At 52.7% G+C, this 17,010-nt stretch overlaps 1 protein-coding gene across 1 annotated transcript in view; it reads right to left on the bottom strand.

Annotated features, from left to right (window-relative positions):
- The window catches only part of LOC118087143 (leucine-rich repeat and fibronectin type III domain-containing protein 1), a 104,189-nt gene extending 87,671 nt beyond the window's left edge, over positions 1 to 16,518 (bottom strand). Inside the window, exon 1 of the mRNA XM_035119520.3 lies at positions 15,968 to 16,518. The gene's annotated coding sequence lies outside the window, so the exon portion shown is untranslated. The remainder of the gene's footprint in view (positions 1 to 15,967) is intronic.
- Positions 16,519 to 17,010: the final 492 nt, after the last annotated feature.

A 17,010-nucleotide genomic window follows, 5' to 3' on the forward strand; every position in this document is an offset into this window, starting at 1 on the left:
CCTCCCTGCCTGGACTCTGATGGCGGTTCCATTGAATGCTCCTGCGCTATCGATCCCAGAGCCTCGTGTTGTTTTTGGAAGCCTCGCCGGCTGCTGAATTCAGGACGTGACATTTCAAACGGCCAGGCGGGGATGGAGATTTAGGGAGGAGGAGGAGAGCGGGGCCGGCGGGGGAGAGAAAACCGAGGCTCGCTGTCATCTCCATGCTTTGGAGCTGCCAGCCTTTTGGTGCAGAGTGAGGCAAGATGGGCTCCTAAAAGCTTTTGTGGGCTCGTCTTAAAATCATTAGCACTCCACACAAGGCACTAGTCCCTATGGCCTCATCTCCAGCCCCCCCCCACCTCCATGCCTCCTGACCTCAGTGCCCGGAGAAGCCCTACTCTCTTTCTCTGCTTCCCAAGCCGCACTCCTCTCAAGAACACAAGAAGAGCCTGCTGGATCAGGCCAATGGCCAACCTAGTCCAGAATCCCATTCTCCCAAGCAGGTGTCCCAAAGGAAAATCCACAAGGAGGATCAGAGGACAAGAGCTGTGCTATACCATGGGTTGCCAGTGCCCAGGGCTGCTTGGAAGGGTGGGAGGGAGAGAAGGAAGCAGAGGGAGTATGCATGCGTACCAGGAGATGAAATATACAAAAAGAAGAGTCCTTCCGTTGTCTGGAGAGGCCACTTCCCGGTTCACATGGAGAAGGAGTTTTCAAAGGCGCTCAGCAGCAGAAGCATGCAGCTGTATTAAGGCAGCACTGGGTGTTGATATGTCGAGTCCCTAACAATTTTGCACCTGGGGCAACCGTCCCTAGGGCCCACCCAACGCTATATCACTGCACAAGAGCCCTCTCCCCTCCTGTGGTTTCCACTGACCTCCAGCTCCGAGGGCCTTCTGGCGGTTCCCTCCCTGCGAGAAGTGAGGTTGCAGGGAACCAGGCAGAGGGCCTTCTCGGTGGTGGCGTCCGATGGGCAGGGTATAAATAATAAAGTAGTAGTAGTAGTAACTGGGATTCAGAAGCATTTCTACCTACACAATACATGATCTGTCCCTCCAATTTCCCTCCCCCCCCCGAGTCTAGTAGTTCCCCCCCCCCCCCGAGGACTAGTAGTAGCCATTGATAGCCCTCTCCTCCTCCATGAATCTGTCCAACCGTCTTTTACAGCCATCCAGGCTGGTGGCCCTCACTGCCTCCTTGATTCTGAGCTGCGTGAAGAAGGACCTTTTATCTGTCTTGAATCTCCCAACGTTCATCTTCATTGGCTGTCCAAGAGTTCCAGTGTTAGAAGAGAGGGAGAAATCCTTTCCTCTCTACTCTCTTTCTCCATCACTTCCTCTATTGCTTTCATCATGTGATAATTTTCCAGCGTGCCGCCTCTTCCTCGCCTTTTCCCTAAACCAAGAAAGTCCCAACTGCTGCAACCTTTCCCCTTGGGGAGTTACTCCGTCCCCTTGATAATTTTGGCAGCCCTTTTCTGAACCTTTTCCCAGCTCTACAATATCCTTTTTTGAGACAAGGTGACCAGAACTGAGCACAGTACTCCAAACATGGTCACACCAGGGATTTGTGTAATGGCATTATGATATTGGTGGTTTAATTGTCCATTCCTTCCCTAATGATCCCTAGCATGGATTTGCCTTTTGCATGGCTGGCGAACACTACGTCAATATCCTCCTTGAGATATGTAATCAGAAAGTCACATATATAAGCTAGGTGCCAAATGGTTCCAAGGACTGCAACCAAGGTTACAGTCACCAAAAACGGAATGTCTAGTTGCCATCTGGGGGCGAGACGGCTCTAAAGTCTTATTTTTCAAATGATACTCACTGTGGTTGATTCTTAGTTAAACATCTGGCTAGTTCAGATGACAACTTTGAACCTTGAGAACTTAAAGAAGAAAAGTCTCTTGATCCAAGTAAAGTATAGATGATAGATAGATGGATAGATAGATAGATAGATAGATAGATAGATAGATAGATAGATAGGCCTATTCCAACCTGTTTTTCTAAACGGTGACACAAACTGTACATAACGTAAGAATATTCTTCACCACCGTGGGGGGGGTGTAAGGTAAAGGTAAAGGGACCCCTGACCATTAGGTCCAGTCGTGACCGACTCTGGGGTTGCGGCGCTCATCTCGCATTATTGGCCGAGGGAGCCGGCGTACAGCTTCCAGGTCATGTGGCCAGCATGACAAAGCCGCTTCTGGCAAACCAGAGCAGCACACAGAAACGCCGTTTACCTTCCTGCTGTAGCGGTTCCTATTTATCTACTTGCATTTTGACGTACTTTCGAACTGCTAGGTTGGCAGGAGCTGGGACTGAGCAATGGGAGCTCACCCCGTCACGGGGATTCGAACCGCCAACCTTCCGATCAGCACGCCCTAGGCTCTGTGGTTTAACCCACAGCACCACCTGCGCTGGGGGGGGGGGGGAAGCGAAGGCAATTAACTATAAAATTGTTCACTGCTCAGGCTGCACGGAAAAAGCATTTTGGTTCCTGAAATTCCTTTCGATTGTGCAGATAAAATATAACCAATAGAATTCTACAAGATGGGGTGTTAGTGTTCGAAAACAGTCTGCATCCAGTGATCCCCAGATGATGTCAGGCACCATTCCGACACCCAGGCATCTTCACTTGGCCGAAAGTGGTTAAAAGTCAAGGCAAATACCTGGCTAGTTTTGAACACTTTCTTATGTACTATGACCCCAAGATCTCACTCCTCGTCCTTCAAACCCAGTGAGCACATATGTGAAATTAATATTTGCTCGCCTTGTTTGTTTGCCTTGTTTTGCATCCCCTGAATTGCTTTCCGCAGCAATTTGGGGTGTAGGTTGAACTGAGGATTTCTGGGCGCACAGGCTCAGAGCACTTTAAGAGCAATTGCTTTGACGCATCCCACGACCAACCTCCCATTGGGGCTGCGGGAGTAAATGGGAGGCTGGTGGCAGCAACTAGCAGAGAGTAAGACCCAGAGGCAGCACTGCAGGGTTGTCGTGCTGCAGTTGGGCAACGAAGGCCCCAGCCCCACGCTACATCACAGGCCCCCCTGCAGACCCTCCCTATTTTCCAGGGACAGTCCTGGATTTACAGGAGCCATCCTGGTTTCTGATTTGATCCCTGAATGCCCCGCTTTTCCTTAGGACGCCCCTGACCTTTAAAGCCCTAAACGGCCCCGGTCCAGTATACCTGAAGGAGCGTCTCCACCCCCATCGTTCTGCCCGGACACCGAGGTACAGCACAAAAGGCCTTCTGGCGGCTCCCTCACTGCAAGAAGCCAAGTTACAGGGAACCAGGCAGAGGGCCTTCTCGGTAGTGGCACCCACCCTGTGGAACACCCTCTCACCGGATGTCAAAGGGGGGAAACTACCAGATTTTTAGAAGACATCTGAAGGCAGCCCTGTTTAGGGAAGCTTTTAATGTTTAATAGATTATTGTATTTTAATATTCTATTGGAAGCTGCCCAGAGTGGCTAGGGATATAGGGCGGGTTATAAATAATAAATTATTATTATTATTATTATTATCATCATCATCGGAGAAATGTTGGAGGGTGTGCTCTTGCTGCAGATTAGCCTGCAGCTTAACTCCGGGAGCGACTGGAACCAGAGAAAGGGGCAGGAGGGGGTCGGGTTAAGAAAGCGGAAGATCTTTGCCTCCGCATTACAGCTTGCTTGAAACAAGGAACATCAAGCAGGAAATAATGACTGCAGAGTGGAGAGCCCTCATGCAAGGTAAATGCTCTGCTCAAGTAGCTTTCACGCACTCTCACACTGGCTTGTTTTAATATTTATTGGCGACGTCTCGACAAGGGCTTCAGGACGGGAGAGGCTCCCCCCCCCCACTCCACCGCACAAACCCATCACCTAAGAACCACTGTATTTCATTCCGGCGATTCAGGGACGTGCCTTGACTGTTTGCCAGCGACAAGATAAGAAGGTGTTTTGCTTTGTTTTGAGAAAATACATCCTTCTGGCTTATTAGTTGTTCTGCAAAGCCTTCCCAGGACCAAGCCAACAGATCTGCGGCAGGTGGGGAGGAGAGAGCTTAAAGCCAGCTTTGACAGCAGGTAACGTGTTCCCATCCTGACATGCTAGAGTTGCCTTATCCGGAGGGCTGTTTGATTTGCAAAAAAAAAAGGAAAACACCCACCAACCTCAGTGCTAGAAAGTGTACAGGCCTGGCTTTCATTTGTGCAAAGGCCTCTCTCTCTCTCTCTGTCTCGCACCTGGTATCTGAAGGACCCAGGGATGATATCAGAGGAGGAAGTAAATTCAGGGAGGAGAAGGCTTCCAAGGGTTTCTAGCCACAATGGTTATGCTCTACCTCCTCTCTCTGTTTATTTACCACATTTATATCCTGCTTTTTCTCCAAGGAGCTAAAGGGAGTGTACGTGGTTCTCCCTGCTCCTCATTTCATAGATTTCATAGAATCATAGAGTCGGAAGGGACCCCCAAGGGTCATCTAGTCCAACCCCCTGCAATGCAGGAATCTCAGCTAAACAACCCTGTGAGGTTGATTAGGATGAGTGCCAACGACAGGCCAGAGGCCAATCAATCAATCAATTCCTATGCCGCCTTTCGAAAATTAAAACCATGCTCGAGGCGGCTTGCAACGCACAAAAACTCCATAGCAAAAGGAGTCATGAACAAAACATTAGAAAGTGCACAAATTGAGCAATCTCCACTTAAATCAAAAAGATACAAAATAAAGATACAAAAAATAAACAGTAACAACACCGCGCCTCAAAAAAAAAAAAAACCAAAACAATACTCCACTGCAGTGAGCTTCATGGCCAAGTGGTGATTTCATAGAATCATAGAGTCGGAAGGGACCCCCAAGGATCATCTAGTCCAACCCCCCGCAATGCAGAAATCTCAGCTAAAGCATCCATGCTAGGGGCCATCCAGCCTCCTGAGGGAGACCGTTCCACTGTTGAACAGCCCTTAAAAGCCCTTTCCAAAAAAACCCACAAAACCAAAAACCCCAGTCCGTTCCCAAAGGCCTGTTGAAAGGCCCGGCAATGGAAGGACAACAAAGAAGGAGCCAGTCTGGATGCTCTAGGGCCGGGTGTCCCAAACTTTGGTCCCCAGCTGCTTTTGGACTACAACTCCCATCATCCCTAGCTAGCAGGGCCACTGGTCAGGGATGAGGGGAACTGTAGTCCAAAAAACAGCTGGAGACTAAAGTTTGGGGAAGCCTGCCTGTGAGGATGGCGGACTGAGAAAAGGATCTTCCCCGAAGATCTCAGAGCCCAGGGAAGGTCTGTATGAGGGAATAGGGCCTTTCGGCTAGCCTGGCCCTATAGAGACAGCCTTCTATGTTCCTGTGTTCAAAGGAGGATGCTGGCTCAAGGCAAGGAAGGCCGGTCCTCTCCTCTCCTCTTCACAACAACACCCACCCACCCCGACAGAGCTTTGTAGCCACCATCCCTTCTGCACCTGTGTTTGCAAGTCAGAAAAACACATCTCAGCATCGGGTGGCGGCAGGGAAATCGGCCAACGCTACAACTGCTCTCAGCTCTCGATCCCCCCTCCCCGCCAACGCCCTACAAGCCTCCTTCCTCCTGACCTCGCACCTGCTCCCCCCAACTTGCGCCCGCCGTTCGCATCCCTGCATCTTTGCCCTCTTCCCCCTCCAACCCAACGCAATTGGCAGAGGAGACGGACCCCTGCCGAACAGACCAACTGTCCGTTTTGCCTGCGCAGGATGCCGAACGCTTGCTGCACACAACCAAGGCGGGCTGAAGGTATTCACCGGGATGGCGAATCTGGTTGGGAAGATCCAGGACGGGCAGAAGAGAGCCCTTCTTCACGCAGGGGAATGTTAAACCGTGGAACTCGCTGCCGCAGGAGGCAGCGACAGCAGCCAACTTGGATGGTTTTAAAAGAGGACTGGAGAGATTCGTGGAGGAGGAGAGGGGTATGGATGGCTACTAGCCAGGATGGCTGGGCTCTGCCTCCACAGTCGAAGGCAGCAATGCTTCTGAATTACTAGTTGCTGGGCAAAAGACAGGAAGGGGGGGGTCTCTTGTGCTTGGATCCTCCTTGCGGGCTCCCAACAGGCATCTGGCTGGCCATTGGCAGATCAGAATGCTGACCCAGATGAGCTTTGGACTGATCCAGCAGCTTCTTCTTAAGCAGCAGCTACAACTTATTCTATGCCCACCTCCCAGATTTTCACCAATACTGGTTATTACCGAGATAGCCCCATATTGCTTAGGTCCAAGCTTTCTGCAAGACCCTAATCCCTCATACAAACCTCCCCCAGGCTCTGAGATCTTCGAGGGAGGCCTTCTCTTAGTCCCTCAATTATCACACATGCGCTTGGTAGGGATGCAGGAGAGGGCCTTCTCAGTGGTGGCTCCCAAACAACTTTGGAACTCCCTAAAGCAGCATTTCCCAAACTTGGGTCTCCAGCTGGTTTTGGACTGCAATGCCCACCATCCTTGACCTGCTAGCTAGGGATGGTGGGAGTTGTAGTCCAAAAGCAGCTGGGGACCCAAGTTTGGGTCATCCTGCCCTAGAGCACAGAGATTGGTTCCTTCCTTGCTGTACAACCATTCCTGGTCACAGGCCAGAAAGCCATCAAATCCAAGCCTTTCAAGTGTGGGGTGCAAGCTTGTGAAGGGCTGGTATTTTCCTAGAGATTTTATTAGTGGTTCCTAGAAACACATGAATTGTGGAGGGTTTTTCAATCGGAACTCAGTTCCGGCACCTCTTGGGTGGGCACCATTACCCTTCTAAGAGAACGAGGCAGGCATTCATGGTGAGTTCTGGCACCTCTTTTCTAGAAAAATAGCAACTGCAAATCCTGAATCAAGCTGTTGGTCCATCTCAGGGGTCAGCAAACCTGGAGACCTTTGGCATGCAAAGCAAGCTCTCTACCCCTGAGCTGCAGCCCTTTCCTTGAGAACCAACCAAGATTCTAGTCCTCAGGGTGCTGGGTAAAGGGATGAATTAACAGGAATGTGGGAGGCAGCCTTGGTCCACATACCCTGACTGGCAGCGCCTCTCCAAGCCACAGTGGCTGGAAGCAGTAAATCAGGGTTCAGCAACTTTTTTCAGCAGGGGGCCGGTCCACTGTCCCTCAGACCTTGTGGTGGGTGGAACTATATTATGGGGGGGGGGGGGGAATTCCTATGCCCTACAAATAACCCCGAGATGCATTTTAAATAAAAGCACACATTCTACTCATGTAAAAACACCAGGCAGGCCCCACAAATAATCCAGAGGTGCATTTTAAATTAAAGGACACATTCTACTCATGTAAAAACACCAGGCAGGCCCCACAAATAACCCAGAGGTGCATTTAAATAAAAGGACACATTCTACTCATGTAAAAACACCAGGCAGGCCCTACAAATAACCCAGAGATGCATTTTAAATAAAAGCACACATTCTACTCATGTAAAAACACCAGGCAGGCCCCACAAATAACCCGGAAATGCAGTTTAAATAAAAGCACACATTCTACTCATGTAAAAACATGCTGATTCCCGGACCGTCCGCGGGCCGGATTTAGAAGGCGATTGGGCCGGATCCATAGTTTGACTACCCATGCTCCATCTGATCCACTGCTCTGACTGGCAGTGGGTTTGAAAAATCTCGGACAGAGAAAGTCTTCTCCTGCTCCTCGATTTTTTTTAACTGGAAGCTGAATCTGGATGCAAACCGGGCACCCTTGTGACCATGAGCTATTGCCCCTTCCCTTAATGACAAGATGAACGAGCCTCTCAGAATGACGCTTCGAGTAGCACTATCAATTTCTCCATGTCACGTTTAGGATGAGCTCTCGAGCATGCTTTCAGCTCATGAGAATGGCCTGGCCAGTGTTTTGCGCAAATGACACATGGGTCTCAGAAATGTGACCCCCTGAGACCTGTGCCCCACATCGTGGGGGGGGGGACGGGCAGACGGGGGACCCATGGCAGATGTGCAAAGTTACTTGGCAGTTGTGTGACTGTGGAAAGTATTTCCTGAAGGTGGGAAGGTAGGAAGCCACATTGCTGCACCAAGACACCTTCCCGGATGCAACCACCCCCAGAGTTGGCTGCACCAACCACCGTGAATGTGCAACGCCTATAAGGGTGAGACAAACCATGTTCCCATCTCACCCCAGTGACCCCGCTATGACTTCTATGTTGCTCTCAAGGGCTTCAGGCAGGACTCACCACCCACACCTCCCGCTGGACAGAGCTCAGAGGTAGAGGATCTGCCTTGCAAGCAGAAGGTAGGTCTTATGTTCAATCCCCAAAGGCAGCTCCAGTTGAGACTCCCAACCTGAAATCCTAGAGAGCAGCTGCCTGTCAGTGTAGACAATACTGGGGAAGATGGACCAATGGTCTCACTTGGTCTAACACAGCTTCTGATTATTATTATTATTATTATTATTATTATTACCCTGCTCATCTGACTGCCTTGTCCCAGTTACTTTGTAGTTTCCAAGTCACCTAAACAGGGCTGCCTTCAGATGTCTTCTAAAAGTCAGATACAGTAGTTATTTCCTTGACCTCTGGTGGGAGGGCATTCCTCAGGGCGGGTGCCACTACCGAGAAGGCCCTCTGCCTGGTTCCCTGTAACCTCACTTCTCACAGTGAGGGAACCACCAGAAAGCCCTCGGAGCTGGATCTCAGTGTCCGGGCAGAACGATGGGGATGGAGACGCTCCCTCAGGTATACTGGGCCTTTGAGGGCTTTCAAGGTCAGCACCAACACTTTGAATTGTGCTCGGAAATGGACTGGGAGCCAATGAAGGTATTTCAAGATCAGTGTTATATATGGTCTCGGCGGCCACTCCCAGTCACCAGTCTAGCTGCCTCATTCTGGATTAGTTGTAGTTTCCGGGTCACCTTCAAAAGTAGCCCCACGTAGAATGCATTGCAGTAGTCCAAGCAGGAGATAACCAGAGCATGTACCACTCTGGTGAGACATCTGCAGGCAGGGAGGGTCTCATCCTGCATACCAGATGAGCTGGTAGACAGCTGCCCTGGACACAGAATGGACCTCTACCTCCATGGACAGCTGGGAGTCCAAAATGACTCCCGGGCTCCGCACCTGGTCTTTCAGGGGCACAGTTGCCCCATTCAGCACCAGGGTCCCCCACACCTGCCCACACCCTGCCTGCCCGCCCCCTTGAAACAATACTTCTATCTTGTTGGAATTCAACTTCAATCCGTTAGCCGCCATCCGTCCTCCAACCGCTTCCAGACACAGGACATTTGCCGCCTTCACTGGCTCTGATTTAAATTAGTTTAAATGTTCCTATGGAGAAAGAGATGCACTTGGTAACGCACTGGGGACCTTCTACATGCCAAGCAGGTGTTATGCCATTTGGCTACCTCTCCATGAATCGTAGAGCAGTTACCAAAAAATTTCCCCAGCAAAAGAGCCAAGGCATGCCCAAAGGAATGATGCACTCCTCTAAATCTTTCCCTCCAGGATAGTAGCCAGCCAGTCTGAACTTGGCCACAGGGAGGCAGGGTGGTGTAGTGGTTAGAGCGTCAGACCACAACCTGGGAGAGCAGGGTTCCAATCCCCCCTCCCACTCAGCCATGAAACTCACTGGAGGTGAGTCACTGCTTCTCAGCCTGACCTACCCTCGCAGGGTTGTTGAGAAGGTAAAATGGAGAGGGGGAGAAGTGTGTTCCTTGGACACCAGGTGGGTTATAAATCTAACAATAAGTCGACAGACAAGCACCTTAGCAGCACAGCGGCATTCAAAGCCTGACATCTAGGTATTTTAGGCCATTCCGATAAAATTATTTACTTGTTTAACAGGATTTCGATGCAGCTTAATTGTCACAGAACCTGGGTGGGTTTGCCTAAGCGCAAAAAAAGGATGTTGGCAGGCATCAAAAGAAACACAGCATATGTGTCTGCTCAACGTCAATGGGCAGGGAGTTCCAAAGTGTAGATGAAATATGGAGTCCCTGCAAGCATGGCACGAATATTATGGGGCATGTCAAGCCAACTGCAGTTCATCAGCCACATGCTGGGCAACCTGCCTCACGATTCCTTTCAGCAACAAAGGGGGATTTTATTGAAATTCTGGGGTGGGTCACAGGCCGGGTTGGTTCATGCGAAGCCAGGCCAAACGAGCGGACATGGAGCTGTGAGAATTCGGAGCCACTGCTCTCCTCCCCTGGCCCTGCTGCTGCTGCTGCTGCTCCTCTGCCAGGGCGAAGATATGGCTTGGCGCAACATCCCCTCCGAACCTCCTGGGCTCATGGCTTGTCTCCCAGTGTGACATGAGAGCTACCTTCAAATATCTGAAGGGTTGCCACATGGAAGATGGAGCAAGCTTGTTTTCTGCTGCTCCAGAAGGTGGGACTCGAACCAACGGATTCGAAGGACAAGAAAGGAGATTCTGACTAAACATCAGGGAGAACTTTCTGACAGTAAGAACTGTTCAGCAGTGGAATGGATGATGGCAGAAGGAAGTGAACTCTCATTCACTGTAAGCTTTCTAAACAGGGTTTGGGGGCCAGATGTCAATGATTCTTTGCCCGGGATTCCTGCATTGCAGGGGGTTAGACTAGATGACTCTTGGGGGTCCCCCTTCCAATTCTACAGTTCTATGGTATTATGAAGCACGAGAAACAGTGAGCCCAGATTCAGACGTAATCCTCCAAGAGGGTGCTGGAAAAGACGTGATTGTGGCCAGCAAGGCGGTTCTATGGTTTTCTGTGATTAGACAGAGCTGCTCAGTGGAGCTTCCACATTCAGAGGCAGTCTACCAGCTCCGGAGACCAGGGATGCACACGATCGGCTGCTGAATGCCTGAACCTGCCTCCAACCAGCTAGAACATCTGCTGTGTTTGGCAGCACCTCAACCAGGCACCCTCCAGATATTTTGGACTACAGCTCCCACTAGGGACTGATGGGAACTGTAGTCTGAAACTTCTGCAGGACGCCAGGATGCTCCAAGGACTCCACCCCATCACTTTGCTGCTACCTGATACCTTTTTAAACAGGAGATGCCAGGATTTAAACCTGGGAACTTCCGCAGGAACAGTGAGTGCCTGACCACTGAGCAATGCTGCCTCCCTCCCTCCCTCCTTCCCTCCCTCCCAGCTTCCCATTGGAGCCTTTTGAAAACAGGGTACCTGGACGGACTTTGCAGCGCTGTTTGCATAAGAGAAGCAGCTGTTTGCAAGGCGCCAATGGATCGTTTTTGTGTTTTGTTTTTTTCCAACGGCCCAAATCTAGGTGGAGAATCTAGGCTACAGCACATGGCAGCCTTCTCAGGAGGAAAAGAAAGGACATATGTCCTGAACAGGCAGACGAGTCCCGGCAGCACCATCTGCGGCCGCCTGCCTTCTCCTCGCCCTGCGGTTAGGCTGGGGGAGCAGAACAAACGCCGCAGGCCAGGAGGCCAGGGTGAGGCCTCTCCTGCAGCACACAAGTCCCCAAGTCCCAATTCTGACACCTGCAAGCCTCCGTCACTGCTCTGAATCTCTTCTTTCTAACCCACATTGGAAAGAGCGAGGCAAGAGAGAGGCGGTGCAGTGTAGAATCATAGAATTGTAGAGTTGGAAGGGGTCCCAAGGGTCATCTAGTCCAACCCCCTGCAAGTAGATTGTTGGAGCAGGGTTCAAATCCCTTACCTGGCCATGAAGTCCACTGGGCCAGTTCCCTGCCTCTCAGCCCCACCTACCTCACAGGGTTGTTGTGGGCATAAAACAGGGAGGGAGGGAGCCGTGTATGCAAAGAATAAATACGTATGGCACAAGTTTTTGAAGACCTGGCTGCCTTCCCCCCCACACACTTCTTTTTCTGCCCCTCTCCCTCCTTGTAGTGGGTTTTCTTGCTTGCTCGCCAAACGGATAACACAAACGGAATATGACATTTCACACCTGGGGATCAAACACACACTCGCGCGCACAAGCCTGGCGGCCGCACAGTAACTGTCATGCGGTCTTCTAAAGAAGACGCAGCCATGCACAGCGAAGCTCCCACTGGCTTCCGTGAGAGCATAAGGAAAGCCTGTTGGATCAGGCCCTGGCCCATGAAAGCCAGTATGCCTACGCGAAACAGGGCAAGCAGGATCCAGCCACAAGAGCAGCACTCTCCCCTCCTGTGGTTTCCAGGAACTGGCATTCGGAGGCAGAGCAGAGCCATTGTGGCTATTAGCCCTTGATAGCCTTCATAGAATCATAAGACTGTAGAGTTGGGAAGGACCACAAGGGTCATCTAGTCCAACCCCCTGAAATGTGGGAATCCTTTTGCCCAGCGTGGGGCTCGAACCCACCACCCTGAGATTAAGAGTCACATGCTCTACCGACTGACCTATTAATAATAATTATCCTCATCTAAAGCCATCCAAGTTGGTGACCATCACCAGCTCCTGTGGCCATGAGTTCCACAGTTTAACTATGTGCTATCCATGTGTGTATCCTCTATGACTCTGGCCAGTCTCTAGAGGGGAATCTAGCCCAACGCAATGGGGATCTAACTTTCGTAAGGACATAAGAGACGCTTGCTGAATCAGACCAGTGGCCCGTCTAGTCTAGCATCCTGTTCTCACAGTGGCCAACCAGGTGCCCCAATGGCAAACCTTCAAGCAGGAAGTGAGAGCCCTCTCTTCATTCAGAAGCATCACTGTCTAGTATCCAACAGCAGCCTCTCCTCCATGAATTGGTCTTTTAAAGCCATCCAGGTTGGTGGCCATCACTGCTCCCCATGGGACCGAGTTCCATAGTTTATCGATGGCTGTTAAAAACCCTCCAGGGAAGGAGAGTCTACCCTCCTTCTGAGGTTGCCCTTTCCATCATCGAATGGCTCATCCCGCCAGAAAGTTCTTCCTAATGTTGAGTCGGAATCTCCTTTCCCGTTGCTTGAATCCGTCGGTTCGGGTCTTCCGCTCCGGGAACAGGAGAATACAAGCTTGCTCCATCCTCCATGGGACAGCCCTTCAGATATCTGGAGAAGGCTCTCATGTCACCCCTCTTCTCCAGGCTAAACAGACGGTGGCATGGAGCAGGACTAAGCTCGAGAAGCCCTACCTGCGTGCAGTCATTGAGTTCGCCTGTGCCCAGAGATGTCAGCCAACAAGTGTGGGAGTGACAGGCGACAGGCAACCAGGTGCACAAAAATCCCTGCATATATTTGTTGCCAAGGATCATGCCTGGAAGTGTCACTCGGCGTCAAGTGTGCTTCCTTCCAGCTCATCGCTTGCAGGAGTGCAGACCTGTCTGAGCGTCCACTAGCGCCGACAGGGACACTTCTGAGTACGCATCAAGGAGATTAGCCAGATATCATTTATGCAGCCCCAACTCTCTCCATCCTCCCTCTCTGTGAAAATGCACAATAAGAACGCAAGAAAGGCCTTCTGCTCCAGGCAGCATCCTGCTCTTACAGGGGCCAAATGCCCCAAAGAACCTAGGAATCCGGATAGACTGCCTCTGGACCTGGAGGTTCCACAAGAACATAACAAGACCCCAGGTGCCGGATCGAGCCAATGGCCCACCTAGTCCAGCCCCCTGCTCTCACAGGAGCCAACCAGATGCCCCAATGGGAAACCCAGAAGCTGGACCCGACCACAAGAGCCCTCTGCCCTCCTGTAGTTGCCAGCAACTGGTACTCAGAAGCATTGCTACCTGCAGAGCATAGCCATCATGACTAATAGCCACCAAAGTTTCTTTCTGAGGTTATAAGAAACAAAAACCATTATGCCCTAAGTAAAACAAAATAATTGCCTTGGCTTCTTCCATCTGTCTGCCTGGTCGTTTCAACTGTATCTTGTTTTGAAATCGTTTTGTGGTCTTTGGACTGCAATAAAGTATTGAAAATAGCCACCAATAGCCCTCTATCATATTGTAAGCTCTTTGGGACAGAGACCTGTTTGGGGAGGGTTGTTTATTGCTTCTGTAGGGGTGGGGACTCCAGCTCCTATCAGCCCCAGTCAGGAGGGCTTATTGTCATGGGCGATTGGTATTGTAGTCTGACGGCATCCAAGGGGGTGGGCACAGGTTTCCATTCCCTGCTGCGAGAGGACCTTGCTGCTGATGTACATAAATAATGGCACTCCCCAGGCCTCTCTGCCATACTTGCTCCCAGGCCCCTCTCTAAATGCACGCGGGTGTGTCATAAAGCGTGCATATTTAATATGTGTGTACTTAAGTGTGCAGGGCTGTTCTTGGCCGGGCGTCAAGTATCTGGAGGTGTCTGTTCCCCCCCCTCAGCAGGGCGTGGGAGAGGGGGGGTTGTGGCTGCTTCCTTCTGCAACTCGGCGCGTGCATTGTGTATGTGCATATGTGTGCATTTGGCAGTGTGAATGACAGCGGGCGAATGAGCATTCCGTATGTCCAGGAGCTTTACAGAGGAGCGATGAGGCGGTCAGGCGTTCGAGGCAAACGAGCGAAGCTCCATTTGATGCGCGCTCAAAGCCCAGCATCCATCCTTCATCCCCGTTTGCAAAAAGAGAGAGAAAAGCATCATTCATCAACCTGGAGGGCAGGAGACAGACCAACTTGTGGAGAGGGAGAGGGAGAGGGAGGGAGGGAGCCGGGAGGGGGGGGGAACCCTGGAAAATAATACTGCCTGCAGTCCAGTTGTGAAAGGTCCCTGGGGACACCCGGATCCCAAATTGGGGCAAGAGTGGGGTGAGTTGTGCATCTCCGAGGGAGTGTAAAACCACGTAATAGAGACCCACCATTAATCTAATAATTCACCCTCAGGTGAGCACAATTAACCATCAAAACCTGGCTGCACAGAGGCTGGGAATTCTTTGGCAGATGTTCCCACAGATAAGGTCCAGAAAAGAAAAAGCGGGGAGGGGAATGAAGAAGAGTGGGTCTGTTTCCCCTTCCTGGCATTGCTCAGCTCCATCAAGAGGGTCTTTCCTCAGTGAGTGAGATGCTTTCCAGTTCAGGTGTGTGTGTGTGTGTGTGTCCCATCAGGATGCAGCAGAGGGTGGCTTTGAAATTCAACACCTTGGACAGAAGCAGGGGGTGCCAGCTGCCCCCGCTGGCAGGTGCCAAGGGAAAAGAATAGTCCCTCTGTTGCCTGGCAGAGCTTCCCCACTTCCCAACCAGCTGCCACCCCCAGAGTCTGGCGGCAGAAGCAGTGGCACAGCTCTCCGAGACAGAATCGGTTTTGCCAGCCCCAAGTGGCGGCGGGTTGGGCTGGGGGTGGAGGATGACTGAATCGCGCCAAAGAGACTGAACCGAGCCAAAGAGACAACTTGGGCATCTCAGCGCCCCCTAGATCCACCAATGTGGCCCCCTCTAAAAAAAGCCACACACACACAGAGAGAGAGAAATCTCCGATCTTTGGCACAAGGGCAAACAACCCAGGTTGCCTGCTCCAGATCCAAGCACTCTGGTGCTAAGGGGAGAGAGGACACCGGTTTGGTGCCCACCAGAGTGCCAGGGTCCCTGCCTGGCACCGCAGGGTTCAAAAGCAGAGCGGCAGCGACACTTCAGAGGCTGGCTCCCGCTTGAGCCCAACGCCCCCATCTGTTCTCCCCCAAAACCTCGCCAGGACTAACAGCCCCCTCCCCAAACTGCAAAAAACACCTCCCCATCCCCAATCATTTGCAGCAGAGGAGAGGGAAATAAAACCCCGTCTAGCCCCTCTTCCGATGTCACGAAGCAAGCCCCTTCACCCACTAACCCGGTGGCCCCCCGCCCCCAATTTTCTGGCAAAGCTGCCACCCCACCCAGCCCCTCCCCCAACAAGCATAACCTCTGGCACCAGGCGACCGAAGAGACATTATCATTCCACCCATCTCAAGGAATACCAGCCCCAGATATAACAACCCCCCCCCCACCTCCCCAGCATTTTTGGCAAAGCCTCCCGTTGCCAACCTGGGCTTCATCACATCAACCCTCACCCAGCCCCTCCCCTTCTCCAGCCTCCATCCATCCTTCCATCCATCTATCCACCATGCGCAAATGTCGCCCCGGCGGCCTTCGTCTTCCTCCCTCCCTCCCCGCTCCCCCTTCTCCTTGGAGGAAAAGACAGGAGGGGGTTCCCTTACCTTTGGGGGTGCAGCGGGGTGTCACCCGACGGGAGGTGGGCTCATCCTTTCGGCTGGGCAGCGCGGCCGCGTCCAGAGGGGCTGCGCCGCCGCCCGCCCTGCGCCAAAGGGACTCCGCCTTGGGGGCGCCTTGGAGGGGGAGCCCTAGGGGGCCCCTCCGGGCCGACTCCTCGCAGGCTCCATCGGCGGAATCCACAAACAAAGGCGCGTCTGGCGGCGAGATCCGCAAAGGGAGGGTGGGGTGGTGGGGGACGGAGCGCCGTGGCCCCCGAAGGGCGTCTTAGCTGGGCTCCGCCATGGCTGCGGAGCGGGGCGCAGAGGGGTGCGCGGGGCCCGGTGGCTTCTCCGGGCGACCCAGAGCCACAGAAGGGGCCGAGCCTCCCTCCTTCCTCGGCTCTTTCCAGCCCCGCAGAACCGGGGTTGGGCTGGGGAGGGAGGGGGAGAAGAGGAGGGGGGAGGAGGAGAGGGAGGAGCGCGTGGTGGAAACGCCTCCCCGGAGCCGGGCAGGAAAGGCCGGGGCGCAGCGCGGGAGCGGTGCCTTGGAGGGGAGGTGGGGGGGCTTTCCCCCCCCAGCACTTGAACGGAGAGGGAAGGAGAGGCGGGGGGCAGCCGGGGATCAGGGCCGCGAGGGTCGGGCTGGGTGTTGGCATGAGGAGGAGGAAGAGGAGGAGGAAGAGTGAGGGGGAGGCTGGAGAAAGCGCCGGCCCCCTTTCTGCAGAGGGAGAGGGAGGGGAGAGGGAGGCGGGGACAAGGAGGGTCTTGCATTGAAAATCTATAGCGTTGCAGCTGCTGCACCGAATGGGGGGGGAGGGGGGGGAGAGGCAGGTGAAGGAGGGAGGAGGGGGCGCAGAAGGAAGGACCCATACCCAAAAGAGCGAGGGGGGCAATGTCAGGAGGTGCCATTAGAGAGAAAACTGGGGTGGGGTAGAAACATCTTTAGGAGGGTGGGCACTGGGGGGGATCTGGGAGGGCACAGAAGGGGCAAAGTATTGTTTGGGGGAGCGGTGTGTCGTCGTCGTCCCGTCCCGTCCCCCCCACATACA

This window comes from Zootoca vivipara, chromosome 6 (assembly GCF_965207765.1).
Source record: "Zootoca vivipara chromosome 6, rZooViv2.hap1.1, whole genome shotgun sequence".
Taxonomy (NCBI): Eukaryota; Metazoa; Chordata; class Lepidosauria; order Squamata; family Lacertidae; genus Zootoca; species Zootoca vivipara.